The following is a 16,601-nucleotide window of genomic DNA, read 5'->3' as shown; positions in this document are numbered from 1 at the left end:
TTTTTTAGAACGGCAAGGAGGTTAATAACCTAACATTAACCAGTAAAACTAACTTTATCACCACTAACATTAATGCTCCTAAGCAACACCTGGCGGGTAACTATAATCCATATATTCACCTTTTTTGTGTCCTTCATGCTCTCAAAAAAAAAAAAAAAATCTAAACACTGTCATCCAAATCCTTCACTGTAAGTATTTTGGCTATGGAACAGTCAGACACCAGAATGCAAATTAATCCTGGTAAAGCTGAGAACTATATCTGAATGCCACTGCCCGGATTAACCCCTGTCTACTGAAGCACCAGCATCTTGGCAATCTAAAGCCATGGACCAGTGTGTCATATTTGCTGTGTCTGCCAGATACACTCTATTACTGGAGATAGAGGAGCAGGTGTTGACAAACTTCTCATACAACCAAAACTCTTCTGTGGTTGGATGTACGAAAACATTTCAAATATTCTTATAACCACTAACTTTGTGTATATTATTTATGAGTGACCCAGTGACTATTTGTAAGCTATTGAGGGCTGGAAAATTTGGGAAGTATTATAAAGGTTCTTGTGGGAATGGTCATGCAGGCCAACAGTCATCCAATGCATCAGCACACCGATTTTAATATTTCACACTCCTTTATTGAGCAATATGTTCCCACAAAGGGTGTAAAGCTGACAATTGTTTGGGGGGCCACGCAGGGTCCCCCTTTCTCAAGGCGTGTGGTTACCCTTTGATGGAGTGCCTTTCCATGATTCTCATATCGAATGCAGGCCAACATGACATTCATTTATTTGGCTCACGTTTCAGTAAACTATTTTAAACTGCTTTGCAGAGGGTTATGTAAGATGAGACTAACTTTAGGCAGTACAAGTCTTGGCTTTTTGGCACACATTTACCAGTGCATGCAAATGAGCTGTATGATGCTAAACAGTATAGATGTAAACTTGGAGCCAGGAGGAGCTTGCAAGGTTCCTTGTTATAACCGTGGCACTGAGTTGCCCCAGAGGGAAATAGATCTAATTGAGATTAATTTAGAGAATCCTTATTTTAGAAATGCAGCATGGAGAATTGACTAATATATGAAGAACTTTAGGAGGAACTATCACTTAGAACATATTAAAATGTCCAACAAGATTTATGGGGAGAACCGCCAAGTGAGCAGCTCTACTTTCAAAGCATTAGTAACTAGCTGTACATGTAAGACAAATTGCAACATTCACGTGTAACTACACTTGAATTGAAAGTGATATAGTGATAGCATACTTCAATGATAAACAAGTTATAAGTTGTAATTGAATGTTATTATAAAATAACCTTTTTATCCTTAACGGCAACCAACTATGATTTTATAAATTTGACATGGGGTCAGTGGTCAGTGGACACAATGCATGAGAACAATCATTTTACAGTACAGAACATTCCCCCCTATTCCTATAGATTGTAAGCTCAGAAGGGCAGGGCTCTCACCCTTTTGTGTCTTGGAATTTTTTATACATTTTGTTATTGTGTTATTTTTGTCACTGTTTTTACCTATTCTGTATTTTGTACCAATTCGGTAAGTTGTTCCAACACTGTATTTTGTATTCTGTATTGATGTGATGTACGCTATTGTCTGTATTATTGTGTGCCCTATTTAATTACCTACATCTTACTTTGCACAGCACCACAGAATCTGTTGGCGCTTTATAAATCAATAATAATAGTATTAATAATTCCTCATTTTCCATGTTTCACTGTAATTTGCTACAGAAAATGAATGCAGATGTGCAACAAGCTTATCCTTTGCTCTAGTGTCAGCTATGGGTAGTACCTCTCTCTTAAAGGACCACTATCGCGAAAAAAGTAGGCAGTTAAAATCTGACAGAACCAACAGGTTTTGGGCCAGTCCATCTCTTCATCCGGGATTCTCAGGGTTTTCTTTGTTTTCAACAGCATTTCCTGAACAGCAGTTTAACTGCCAAAATAGTAGGATCTCCCTACTCACTTGCACACTATTTTGTCAGTTAGACTTTGCAACTGCTGTTCAGGAAATGATGTTGAAAACAAAGAAAACTCCAAGAATCCCCCATGAGGAGATGGAATGGCCCAAAATCTGTCAGTTCTGTCAGATTTTAACTGCCTACTTTTTTTTTGCGATAGTCGTCCTTAAAGTGCAGTTACCAATATCCTCACTCCTACTGCCAAGTCTAACCACATGTGTGATGTCCTAAGACATTAAAAAAAGACCAGTAAAGAGGTGACTATGCTGTAGAAGGGAATTGACCAGATCCAGTACTGGGGCAGGTGATATACTCATTGCACCAATGGACTACTCTGCATGGGAGGAGGCAGATAACAGTCAGCAACCAGGGAAGTGCTGAAAGGAAGCCCCTGTGCCAGACAGAGGGAAGAATATATGCTTTTCCCTTTCCCCACCCACAGTTACAAGTAATGCTTCTCATCAGTTTTGTTAAGCTTTCCTTTTACAAGATTCATCAAATGTCTACATATGGTGCAAGTGGTGGAAGCTATGTCATGGTTTCTTTTTATAAAATTCATCAAGCTTTTCCAAACGGGAACACGTGGTGGAAGTAAATGTCTGCAGTAATTTTGACTGAAATTGTTTAGTAAACAATTTCAGAAACGCCTAATTTTTCTTTATAGAACAATACCAATGTGTCCATTTTTTAAGTCTACACATTTTGAGTGTCCTTTAGACCTCATAGCAGACTACATTTTGGAGCTGGAAACTGTTTTGCTAGCCAACCACACATTTTTAGGCTTCTGTTGTCTGCACATCTGTGCTCTAATCACTCAGGTAATTAATATACCATAGTCCAGGGTTGGAGATAACAGCACACTTTTAAGGAGTTGAGGGGGGGGGGGGGTGTTAAACTGTGGCTATTTAATATTTGTTGTATTACTTCTTTAGTATGTATATAGTGGTAATTTATGCCACAGCCCTTTTTCAGAGTACATAGTCTTGTTACTGACTGCCCTAAAAGGAGCTCACAATCGATTCCTACTATAGTCATAGTCTAATGTCCTATCATATTAGGTATTTATATATCTCTGACATATTCTGCAGCACTTTACAGCATACATAGGCATGTAACTGACTGTCCTCAGAGGAGCTCACAATGTAATCATAGTCTAATGTCCTGCCATATTATTACTATGTATTTATATTGCACATCTTCTACAGCACTTTACTGAGTACATAGTCATGTCACTATCTTCTTGGTTGCACTCCTGTGGCCAGGAGCATTCTCCCACTGCACAGTCACAAGCCTTAAATAACTGCAGGGGTGCAGAATACTTCCAGCCATGGTATCATGACCAAAGAGGCAGGTGGACAAGTCCACCCATGCATAGTAGTCCATGCATGCTCCCCAGGGCAGACAGCTGTGGAATTGTAACGATCGGTGTCAGCACACAGAGATAATCTGATTGTTGATGATCTGCAGAATCATCAACAATACAGATGTATACCTGATTATGGATGATCTGCAGAATCACCGATAATACAGGTATGACTAACCTCTGGACACCTAATGAGTAATGTGATTGATGAACTGTAGGCTATCTCCCGAGGAGCGGGAGATATAAGTGACACGGCCAAGAGCCACCTGAGGGGCAGGTGACCCTGGGCAGTGCAGAAACTATCTCTCAGATAGTGAGGACCTGGTAACCAGGGATAACAGTATTAGATGGTAAACTGTACTGCAGCCAAAGGAAGTGACCACTGGCTGCTAGCAGGCCGGACTCTCTGAGGTGCGGGAGTCCTGGTTGCAGCTGACCCCTGGTGGAATGGTGTCACTGCTAATACTGATAAGCTGTACACTCAGGGAGAGTGACAGCTAGGATGGTCGGGCAGGCCAGGTCGGCAACACAGGAGCAGATGAGGTACAGAGATAGAAGACTAATTCGGTAACCGGGTACAGGCAGGGTCTGGCAACAGAAAGACAGATATGCAGAGGTACCGAATCAGAAAGCAAGAGAAAGGTCGACAGAGTAAATAGTCATAACATATAAATACAACCATGTCCTAGACTGGGATGTGAGCTCCTGGTCTAAAGTATAACACAGTAATGTCACAATATTCCTAAGCTTGGGTGTGAGGTCCGTGGTCTCAACACCCTGGAACTGTTCTAACATATAACACAATAGTAATCTGGCTCAGTGTGAATTCCCAGGTCCCCCTGGTTCTAACACACTGTGGGATCTGACTGGTCTGAGTGCTCACACGTATGTATTCACAATGGCAGACAACCAGCAACTGACAGGCAAGAAGTATATATACTGTAGTGCAGCGCTCTTCAGCGCCGCCCAGCCCCACTCAGCCAATCACTCCCTGCGCTGGGATCAGCTGGCAGTCCTGATCAGCTGATCCCTCTCCTATTGGCATAAAGGTCCTGCCTCCTAGCACGCGCAGCTCTCCATCTGTGTGCACTACTAGGCTCAGACACACCAGACGCATGCTGCCGTGCGGAAACCGTCGGTCTGAACACGGAGACAGCCGCCACGCTGCCAGACCGTGCGGCGGTGTCTCCGCAATCTTTACAGTACCCCCCCTTGAGGAGTGGACTCCGTACACTACCCACCAGGCTTCCCAGGATGTGAGTCATGAAATTTTTTCTTTAATTCCTCCGCATGCATGCGACAATCTGGCACCCAAGTTCTTTCCTCCACACCATATCCTTTCCAGTAGACCAGATACTGTACGGAATTCTGCACTAAGTGAGAGTCCAGGATCTTTTCAATCTCATATTCCGGTTGGTCATCAACCAACACAGGGGGGGGGGGGGGGGGGAGAGGAATCCACGTGCACTGCTGGCTTCAAAAGAGACACATGGAACGATCTCACACCTCTCATACTGGCTGGGAGATCAGTCGCATAATATTAATTTTCTTGGACACTGGGAATGGTCCTATAAATCTAGGACCCAATTTGGTTGACAGTTGCTTCAAGGCCAAATGCCGAGTGGATACCCACACTAGATCTCCTGGAGGAAACTTCCACTCTATAGACCGCCTCTTATCTGCCTGCTTTTTCTGGGTTTGGAAAGCTTTCCCTAGGTTCCTCTTAACCATTCCCCAAATTTCCTTTAAAGCTCTCTGCCAATCCTCCAGAGCCGGGAATGGTGTGGATGCCACCGGCAATGGAGCAAACTTCGGTGATCTTCCCGAGACCACCTGAAATGGGGAAAAGCCTGAAGAGGAGCTTTTCAGGTTGTTGTGTGCAAATTCTGTGAACGGCAAAAATTTTACCCAATCAGATTGCGCATCTGCAACGTAACATCTGAGGAACTGTTCTAGGGATTGGTTAACTCTCTCGGTCTGGCCATTGGTCTGTGGGTGGTATCCTGATGAGAAAGCAAGGTCCATATCGAGTTGATGGCAAAAGGCTCTCCAAAACTTAGAAACAAATTGGACTCCCCAATCTGACACTATGTTTTCCGGAATGCCATGCAGCCGGAAAATATGCTGGATGAAGAGATCAGCCAGTTCCTGGGCCGAGGGGAGTCCTTTCAAAGGAACAAAATGAGCCATCTTACTGAATCTGTCCACTACCACCCAAATGACCATCTTGCCCTCAGACCTGGGGAGTTCACCCACAAAATCCATGGACACATGGGTCCACGGTTCACTTGGGACTGGCAAGGGTTGCAAAGTACCAACAGGGTCCTGACGAGAGGGTTTACTCCTAGCACACACTGCACACTCTCTTACAAACTCCTTACAATATGTTGCCAATGAAGGCCACCAAGCACATCTGCCCAGTAAATCCTGAGTTCTGGTGGCCCCGGGATGACCCTTATGGGAATGAAACAGTTGCAAGAGTTGTAGACGGAAGGGCAGTGGTACAAACATGATCCCATCAGGCTTCCCCTCTGGAACATCCTGTTGGTAAGGACTCAGAGTGACTGTCCAATCCTTCCAAGTCTCAGTCGCTGCCAGAACTACCTTCTGAGGTGGAATGGTCTCAGGGGCTGAGGGCTGTACTGTCTCGGGCTCGAAACACCTGGACAAGGCGTCGGCCTTGATGTTTTTACTACCAGGAGTATACGTAATTACAAATCTGAATCTTGCAAAGAACAGGGACCACCGGGCCTGACGGGGGCTAAGTCTCTTGGCACCCTCTATGTACTCCAAATTTTTATGATCAGTGTAAACTGTGATAGTATGTTCTTGTTCTCGTGGTTCACTGTGATCTTGTTTAAGCCTCGATGGTCAATGCAGGGACGAAGGCCTCCATCTTTTTTCTTTACAAAAAATAATCCTGCCCCTGCCGGTGAACGAGAGGGACGGATGAACCCTTTAGCCAAGTTTTCTCGGATGTATTCCTGCATAGCTAGCTTCTCAGGCCCAGACAGATTATAGAGGTGACCCCTGGGAGGCATACAACCAGATCTCAAATCGATGGGACAGTCGAAGGTACGGTGGGGGGGGAAGTTTATCTGCTGATTTGGGACAGAACACGTCAGCATATTCTGCGTATTGTTTTGGCACACCTTTAATCTGAATCTTGGTGTTACCCATGGTTACTTTCGCTAAACAATGATGATAACAATGGGTACACCAGCTCGTTAGCTGACCTGAAACCCAATCTATCTGATAGGAGAGTGAAGTTGTAACCATGGCATGCCAAGAATGATGGTAGAGGTTGCCATACGCAGAACCAGAAGCTGCAGATTCTCCTTATGTAGCACCCCAACACTGAACCTCAAATTCGGGGTTCGAGACAGAGGATGTCTACTTTGCAGAGGAGCGTCATCTACAGCAGTGACCAAAACCTGTTGGTCTAATGGGAGTATAGGAATCCCCAAGTTTTTTGCAAACCCGTAATCTATAAAGTTAGCTGCTGAACCAGAGTCTACGAAAGCTTCAGTGGTAACAGTCTGGCCCTCCCATGTGACTGAACAGGGAAGGAGCAAACGATTGTTGTTTAGAGGTCAAGACTGCTCGCCTAGGGTATTACCTCTGACTACACCTAGGCGGCAGCGTTTCCCGACTTCTTGGGACAATTCTGCACCTTGGGACAATTCTGCACCTTATGACCCTCCTCTGCACAGTATAAACAGAGCTGTTCTGTTTTCCTGCAACTCCTCTCCACCCGTGTCAATTTGAACTGTCCAATTTGCATTGGCTCTGGCGGAGGTGAAATGGGTGGAGGAGAGGCGTAAGAGACATACCTCACAGTGTTCTTACCGCGGGTTTGTTTCTGATAGCGTAATCGGCGATCAACCCGTACTGCTAAAGCGATAGCCTCATCAATAGTGTTAGGTTCAGGGTGTCCCAAAAACAAATCTGAAACTGCGTTTGACAACCCTGATAAAAAACTCTAATAGTGCAAATGACCCCCATCTGGCTGACACAGACCACTTCCTGAATTCAGCTGCATAGACTTCTACCGGATCCTTGCCTTAATGCAAAGTCTTGAGCTTCCGCTCAGCAGTAGAGGCAATGTCCGGATCATCATAAATTATGGCCATGGCCTTGAAAAATTCCTCAACTGACATTAAAGCCTCACGCCCTTCCTGCAGGCAATATGCCCAAGTCTGAGAATCTCCTGACAGAAGGGTCTTAATAAAAGTAACTCTTTGAGCCTCAGTTCGTAATGAATTGGGTCTCCGTTCAAAATATGACATTACTCGATTTTTAGAGTTCTGAAAGTCAGATCTATGACCAGAAAACCTTTTGGGTACAGACATGCGTAAGTCTGTAACTGGAGGCAGAGGCGGCCTTAGAGTATGCGGGGCCTCGGGCGGGTGTCATATGCAGGGCCTAGCGACACACAGATATGCTGTATATACACACACACACATGCTGTGGATCAGGGGCGTAGCTGGGAATGACTGGACCACTCCCCCCCCCCCCCCCCACACACACACACACACACATCCTTCAAATTGGATAGGCAGAAGGCAGAGATAAAGAATGGAGAAAGAAAAAAATAGGGAAGAGATATGGATGAGCAGAAGCAGTAGAGAAAGAGGGTGGGGTGTCAATATGACCTAAATTGTTAGTGTTTTAACATAATGACTTAGCTATACTGCATCATCCTGCTAGGCTGCGTTACTCACGGACAATCAAACTTTCAGTCTTTGAAACAGCTGATTACCAGCTGGTTTTGGAGACATGCGCAGGTGGCACCTGATTCATAAAACCAGCTGAAAATCTGCTGTTTCAGAGACTGAAGATTGGACTGCACCATTACTTTAGTAGCGCAGCAAGCAATAGCACAGACCGGATGAGGTGAAACATCACTCACCTCCTTCTGCCTCTGCTATTGCTTGTAGCTGTACTTAAAGTAAAGGTGCAGTCCAAATGGAGAATGGTTCAGTGGGTTTGGCGGCTTCTGGGCAGGGCATCACCACACTATTATAGGGCAAATGTCTCTGAAATCATCTAGTTGTTTTTCAGAGACTGAAAGTTCTATTGTGCATGTGTGACGCATTATGGTTAAAGACACACACACCACATTTATATTGCACTTTTCTCCTGGTGGACTCAAAGCATCAGAGCTGCTGCCACCAGGGCATGCTCTATAGGCAGTAGCAGTGTTATGGAGTCTTGCCCAAAGGCTCCTTACCGAATAGTTGCTGGCTTACTGAACAGGCAGAGTCGAGATTTGAACCCAGGTCTCCTGAGGCAGAGGCCTTAACCATTACACTATCCAGCCACTTCAAGACATTAAATAAATACTTAAGTCTGAAAAAAATGATTTTAACTTACCTGGGGCTGATCCCTTCTGACCAGTAGCGGCAACCCCCATAAAGCTGACATCTTGCAGCAAGTTGATGGCTACTGCACATGTGCAGCCCTGAACAATGCGCACCCTGATCACGCTCCTGCAATTTTCATGTACTGTGCAGAGCTCCTGGCAGCGAGCGTGCGGTCAGGGTGTGCGTAGCTTGGGACCGCACTATGCACAGTAGCTGGCAACTCGCAGTGACGGACCAGCTTTGCGTGGGTCGCTGCTGCTGGCCAGAGGGGATCAGGAGGGGATGTTGTGGGCACAGGAGGACTCCAGGGGGCTGCAGGTAAGTTAAAAATCATTTTTTTTCAGACTTAAAAATCTTCCTTTAAAGAGAATCTGTAACGTCAAAACGTTCCCTGGGGGGTACTCACCTCGGGTGGGGGAAGCCTCAGGATCCTAATGAGGCTTCCTACGCCATCCTCCGTCCCTCAGGGGTCTCGCTGCAGCTCTCCGTACAGCGGTGATGTCAATATTTACCTTCCCGGCTCCTGCGCAGGCGCTCTGACTGCTGTCGGCTCCGAAGTAGGCGGAAACACCCGATCGCCGCCGGGTCTGCTCTACTGCGCAGGCGCAAGTCTCCGGCGCCTGCGCAGTAGAGCGGACCCGACTGAGATCGGGTATTTCCGTCTACTTCGGAGCCGAAAGCAGCCACAGCGCCCCCGCTGGAGCCAGCAAAGGTAAATATTGAATTGACAGTCGGGTCTGTCGCCGGCTGTTCGGAGGGCTGCAGCGAGACCCCCGTGGGACAGAGGACGGCGTGGGAAGCCTCATTAGGATCCTGAGGCTTCCGCCACCCGAGTTGAGTACCCCCCAGGGGATGTTTTTGATGTTACAGTGTCTCTTTAAGTAGATACGAACAATTAAGGGCATACTGACACCACAGGGGCAGTGAAAGGGAGTACTGGTACAAAGCAAAGGGGGGGGGGGGGGGGTAGACAGGAGGGAAGGGCAGCCAGAGAACATGGTAAAGAGAGGTGCAGGAACAGAAATGTGGGAAGCAACACACAGCATAGAAAAGTGAATAAGCAGGGGAGAGGCAGAAAGGCAGCAGAATAAAGTACTGGTTTAGCACCTGAAGAGCAAATCTTCATAATAAAACAGGCAGGACATTGCAGCTGAGAGGTATCTCTCCAGTGCGCAGAGACTTTCTACCATCTACCCCCATAGCACCACTTCAGTAGCTTCTTCCAGCACAGCATGCCATAGTGCTATCTGCAGCAATACGAATCCAGATCTCATTCCTGCTGCTTAACAACGTGTTCACCTCCTCCATCAGGCTGACAAGCATGTGATGTTCTCCAGAGGAGTTAGAACACAGGAGGGACTGGGAACAGAGTGCAGTGCAGGGGTGAGCAGCCTCACTGTGCTTACATGTGGATCGTATGCCCTGCTCTCCCCCTTGTTTAGCTTTGTGTGTAATTTGAGTAACTCCTTTCAGTGTATCTGTCCCGGGCTGTGGATGGCAGGAGGAGGGCATTCTGGGTTCCTCTACTTCCTGCTGGTTGTGGCTGGTGAGCTTACTGCCTCTCCTCAGGAGAACACCAGAGGTTTGTGTCAGCCTGATGGGTGGACAGGATCAGATCCCATGCCACGCTCATCATGGAACCCCTGCATGAAGAGCTCACAGTCAGTCAGTCAGAGCAGGTTGTTGTGGGCTCCAGTGATAGAGAGGGGGAGGATCCTGGCCAACGGGGAATAAAGGGTTAAGGGACAAAGTTTGGGCTGAAGTTGCCTGACTACAGATGGTAGGGATGAGAGGCAGACAGAGCGCAGCCTATCAGCAGAGTGGCAGGCACTTCTTTAAAATATTGTCCCTCCCTCCTCTATGATTCACTGGCCAAAACAGCTCCAGTATTGGCTAACAGTGGTGCTCAGCAGAGCTCGAATATTCGAGTAGCTCGAATATTCGAGCTCTTTTTCAACTATTCGAGCTCGGTATTCGAGCTCCGAATAGCTGGAGCTATTCGAATGGGCTATCCGAGTACACTCGAATAGCCCATTCACTATTCGAGCTATTCGAGCAACCCGGCGCTATTCGAGCTCGGTACCGAGCTCGAATAGCGTCATAGCCCAGATTGATGTCCTTAGAGCCAATCAGAGGGCTCCCAGGCCCTCTGACGGCAGCCAATCACAGAGGGGGACCCTGGCCAGCCCCTACCCTATAAATAGCGGCCGCCATGTTACGTTTCTCCGTGCTTGCCTGAGACTTGTACAGAGAGAGAGTTGCTCCTTTGTGCTTTGGCTTAGCAAGAGCTCTATTGTGGTCATTTACCTAGCGTTTTTGCTCACATACACCTCCTATACACACCTATATTGTTGTTAGTTATTTAGACATTGTATTTTAGTTAGTAGCTTGTGTGTTACATTAGAGACAGGCAGCTGCTGCAAGCTTACAGGTTTAGGCCTCAGGGGGGCCTTGCCTCTGTGGGCAGCTGTCCTCTGTTCATTTCTCTCATCTATACCAGTATTTCTGCTGTCCTTTACTAATAGTATTGTAGTTATACTGTACTAGGAGTAGGACACTCACTGACTGTCACTGTTTATAGGCTACTAGCTAGCTCCTGCGTGTGTGCACTCACTCACTGTCTGTGTGTACACACACTCTATTTCCTTCTGATTACTGATAGATTATTGTTAGTTAGTTGTACTTACTTACTACTTACTCTTACTGTACCCGTAGGGACACTCACTGTCACTGTTCATATAGGCTACTAGCTCCTGCGTGCGTGCACTCACTGTCTGAGTGTACACACACCCACACTCCATTTCCTTCCGATCGCTGATTGATTATTGTAATTAGTTAGTTCTACTTAGTGTTACTACTTACTCTTACTGTACTAGGAGTCTAGGACACTCAGTCACTGTGTTCATAGGCTACTAGCTCCTGCGTGCGTGCACTCACTGTCTGAGTGTACACACACCCACACTCCATTTCCTTCTGATCGCTGATTGATTATTGTAATTAGTTAGTTCTACTTAGTGTTACTACTTACTCTTACTGTACTAGGAGTCTAGGACACTCAGTCACTGTGTTCATAGGCTACTAGCTCCTGCGTGCGTGCACTCACTGTCTGAGTGTACACACACCACCCACACTCTATTTCCTTCTGATCGCTGATTGATTATCGTAATTAGTTAGTTCTACTTACTGTTACTACTTACTCTTACTGTACTAGGAGTCTAGGACACTCAGTCACTGTGTTCATAGGCTACTAGCTCCTGCGTGCGAGCACTCACTGTCTGAGTGTACACACACCCACACTCCATTTCCTTCTGATCGCTGATTGATTATTGTAATTAGTTAGTTCTACTTAGTGTTACTACTTACTCTTACTGTACTAGGAGTCTAGGACACTCAGTCACTGTGTTCATAGGCTACTAGCTCCTGCGTGCATGCACTCACTGTCTGAGTGTACACACACCACCCACACTCTATTTCCTTCTGATCGCTGATTGATTATCGTAATTAGTTAGTTCTACTTACTGTTACTACTTACTCTTACTGTACTAGGAGTCTAGGACACTCAGTCACTGTGTTCATAGGCTACTAGCTCCTGCGTGCGTGCACTCACTGTCTGAGTGTACACACACAACACACACTCCATTTCCTTATGATCGCTGATTGATTATTGTAATTAGTTAGTTCTACTTAGTGTTACTACTTACTCTTACTGTACTAGGAGTCTAGGACACTCAGTCACTGTGTTCATAGGCTACTAGCTCCTGCGTGTGTGCACTCACTGTCTGAGTGTACACACACCCACACTCTATTTCCTTCTGATCGCTGATTGATTATCGTAATTAGTTAGTTCTACTTACTGTTACTACTTACTCTTACTGTACTAGGAGTCTAGGACACTCAGTCACTGTGTTCATAGGCTACTAGCTCCTGCGTGCGTGCACTCACTGTCTGAGTGTACACACACCCACACTCCATTTCCTTCTGATCGCTGATTGATTATCGTAATTAGTTAGTTGTGCTTACTGTTACTACTTACTCTTACTGTACTAGGAGTCTAGGACACTCAGTCACTGTGTTCATAGGCTACTAGCTCCTGCGTGCGTGCACTCACTGTCTGAGTGTACACACACTAAATTTACTTGTGATTACTACTGATTATTGTAACTGCTAGTTGTACTTCCTGACTGTTACTACTTACTTACTGTACTAGGGGACACTCACTCAGTCACCTCACCAACCAACCAACTCACCTCATTAAAGTACCCCACTTTTCACCCGCCCTTTTAAAAAACTTTTGTCTATACGCCCAAAACATTGAAGATGTCTGGAAGTGGCAGCCAGCGCGGTTTGGGCAAGGGCAAGGGCAGCAAGGAAATCAGGAGGAGAGGGAGCAGCATTGTGGCAAGCCGCGGCCGCGGGCGCGCCACCATGCACAGTTCCGCAGCAGCAGCAGCGTCAGTGGCTAACATTCCTCCCATAGCCACTGGCCGTGGACGCCTTGGGCGCCGCCCAGCAGGAGCATCTGCAACTCACGCTGCAGAGACACAGCAGCAGCAGCGTGTAGCACCTGCTCCCATTTTCCTCCAGCCGGGTCGGAAACGTCCCATTGAGGAAAAGGATGCAGACACTGTGGTGCAACTCATGACGGAGGATGAGCAGCCCGCCATCAGCTCTGCATCCGAGGCCTCCACCCTCACCACCACCACCACCACCACCCCTGTTCGCAGCAGCCGCCCAGCAGGGCCTGGGGAGGAGGCCAGTTCACCGTCAGTTGGCGACCTGTCATTCAGCAGTCTTTTGACCCCAGGCATCATGAGTCAATTGTCTGCTGTTGTTGGCGATTTTGAGGAGGAGATGCTGATGGGCACTTTGGGGGATGAGGGATTGGACAGCAAGACTGTGGCGACAGTCAAGCAGCCCATCCATGCATCAGGAGAGGAGTTTGGGGGGGTCCTCATCCCAGCAGGACATGTTTCAGGAGGGGGAGGATGATGATGACCCGGTGACAGATAGAGACTGGGTGCCACCACCTCCAGGGGATGTCGTCCTCAGCAGCTCTGAGGAGGAGGAGGAGGATGCTCTTGTGGGCCTTGCAAGGAGGCGCATCATTGCAAGCATTGGCAGCAGCAGTAGGCAGGTCCCACAGCCTGCTGGTGTCTCAGGCTCAGCAGCAGCAGCAGCAGCATCTGCCAGTACCACCACCAGCCGCACCCAAGCCCCCCAAGCCCCCCCCCCAACCACCACAGGGAGACAGGCAGCAGCGCTTCCATGCCGTAGGGGGATGTTTAAGTCACCAATCTGGCGATATTTCACCATGCCCACTGTGTACAGCAAGTACGCCACTTGCAACCACTGTCAGCGGAAGTTGAGCAGAGGTGCAGACCCCTTAAAGTTCTGCACCAGCTCGCTCATCAACCACCTTGCGGCTAAACATTTCCACCAGCATGAGGAGTTCCAGAGGCTGAAGGCATCTGGTGCTGGCAGTGGCACCACACCCATCACTGCACAGCCTTCAGCAGCAGCAGCAGCAACAGCAGCCACCCGCCCTCCTGCTCCTCCAGCAGCACCAGCAGGAGTGCGGAAACGCACTGCTCCTCCCCCCTCTGCAACTCCTGCCGCCGACACTGAGGCCTGTTCTGGCAGCCAGTCCTCAGTGGCCTCCTCTGCTGTGTCTGCTGATTCCCGTGTCAGCAAAAGGCCACGCCAGAGCCTTTTGAGCGAGTCCTTCCAGGGGGTGGTTAGGGCTCTGCCTCCCAGCAGCCGTCGCGTGCGGCAGCTGAACGGCTTGCTGGCACGGGCCATGTGCTCCCAACTCCTGCCGTACACGCTCGTGCAGGAGGGGAGCGACATTCGTGCGCTGCTTGCTTGCGCAGCCCCAGACTGGCAGCTCCCCAGCAGACACTTCTTTGCCCGCAAGGCCATTCCTGCACTGCACCGCTTTGTGATGGCCAATGTGGAGCGAGGGCTGGAGCACGCGGTTGGTGAAAGGGTCCACGTCACCATGGACTCCTGGAGCAGCCGCTTCGGGACAGGCCGCTACCTGTCCTTCACTGTCCACTGGGTCAGCTTGGTGGAAGGGGGTGAGGATGGGAGAGCAGCAGCGGGCACAGCAGCAGCAGCAACACAGTGGGTGGTGCCACCCCGCAGGGTCAGGGGAACTGCAGCAGGTTCCTCCGATCCTCTGCCATCCTCCGGCACACCTGGCCAAACCCCCCGCCTCAGCAGCAGCGTGAAGGCCCGCCAGTGCCAAGCGCTGCTGCACTTGGTCAGCCTTGGGAAGACCAAGCTGACGGCAACCCATGTGTTGGCCAAACTCCAGGAGCAGGAGAGGATTTGGCTGACCCCCAGAGGCCTCAGAGTCGGAGAGGTGGTGGCCGACAATGGGGCCAATCTGGTTGCCGCAATAGACAGGGGAAACCTGACCCACATCCCCTGTCTTGCCCACGTGCTGAACCTGGTGGTGCAGAAGTTCCTGCGCACCTACCAGGGGATGGGCGAACTGCTGGAAACGGCAAGGAATGTTGTGCGTCACTTCCGGCGCTCGGCTGCAGCCTGTGCGAGCCTGGAAGACGTGCAAAAGGAGCTGGATCTGCCACGCCATCGGCTGATCCTTGACGTTCCGACTCGCTGGAACTCCACCCTGGCGATGTTGGAGCGTCTGGTTGAACAGAAGCACGCTGTCAACCAGTACCTTGCCCTGGCCACTGTTTCCGCCGCTCAGAGAAGGGACAAGACCAGCAACATCCTGTCCATCGTCCCCGATGATGACTGGAGGCACATGCAGCAGGTGTGCTTTGTGCTGGCTCCCTTCCTGCAGGCCACAAACATGGTGAGCAGGGACCATGCTATGGTCTGCGAGTGGGTGCCCCTGGTTTCTCTGCTGAACAGGGCCCTCGATGCTTTGCTGGAACAGGGAGCGGCAGCCTTGGACCAGCAGGAGCGGCAACCAGCTGCGCAGTCCACCTCTGAGGGGGAGGAGGAGGAGGACTTGGTGGAGGTCCCTGACCTGGCTGCTGATGAGGGGGATCAGCACAGCGCAGCTGAGTTGGTGCGGGGGTGGAGAGAGGATGAGGCGGCAGAGGAGGAGGATGAGGACAGCACTGACGTCGATGTGCCAGCAGATGTGGCCCGCCTCTTCCCAATGGCAGCGCACATGCTGACGTGCCTGCGCAGGGACCCCAGGGTGATCCAGATGAAGCAGAGGGAGGACATCTGGATCAGCATGATGTTGGACCCACGCCTCAAGGGGAAGTTGAGCCAGTTCCTGCCGCCTGCAGGAGGAGACCCAGCGCAACAAATAAGGAGCTTGCAGCAGGCCCTTGTTGAGCGCTTGGAGGAAGCCTTCCCCCAGCCTTCCACCCCCACTGTCCAGCAGCCAGCACAGAGGCAGCAGCAGGTGGCTGCATCCAGCAGCAGCAAGCACCCCACAGACCTGCTGTCTCTCAGCCACGAGCTCTACAGGACTGTAGAGGCTCCGGCAGCAGTGACTAGAGAGGAGGTGCATGCAGCAGCATCCTCCTCCGGTCACAGCCAGCGCCTGACCCGCATGGTGGCTGACTACATGGGGTCGTACAGCGGGCTTGACAGCGATGCCCCTGTTGATCCCATGGAGTATTGGGTCAAGCGCATGGAGATCTGGAGCGAGCTGGCGCAGTACGCCCTGGAAGTGCTGTCCTGCCCCCCTTCCAGCGTGCTGTCCGAGCGCTGCTTCAGTGCAGCTGGTGGCGTGGTCACCGAGAAACGCTCACGTCTGTCTCACAAGTCTGTGGACAGACTGACTTTTCTCAAGATGAACCAGGCGTGGGTGGAAGGCGAGTTCCTGGCCCCTGTTGTCGGCGAGAGGGGGACATGAACTGGCTGCCGGAACCATCGTTAATGTGCCTTACCACCCTTTACCACCTCC

At 49.3% G+C, this 16,601-nt stretch overlaps 1 protein-coding gene across 1 annotated transcript in view; it reads left to right on the top strand.

Annotated features, from left to right (window-relative positions):
- Window positions 1–16,601, top strand: part of CDH8 (cadherin 8) — a 635,562-nt gene that overhangs the window by 349,254 nt on the left and 269,707 nt on the right. The gene's annotated exons all lie outside the window — the stretch shown is intronic.

This window comes from Hyperolius riggenbachi, chromosome 11 (genome assembly GCF_040937935.1).
Source record: "Hyperolius riggenbachi isolate aHypRig1 chromosome 11, aHypRig1.pri, whole genome shotgun sequence".
In the NCBI taxonomy this organism is placed as follows: Eukaryota; Metazoa; Chordata; class Amphibia; order Anura; family Hyperoliidae; genus Hyperolius; species Hyperolius riggenbachi.
Note: the sequence above shows the minus strand (reverse complement) of the source record. Positions and strands in the feature narration are given on the sequence as shown.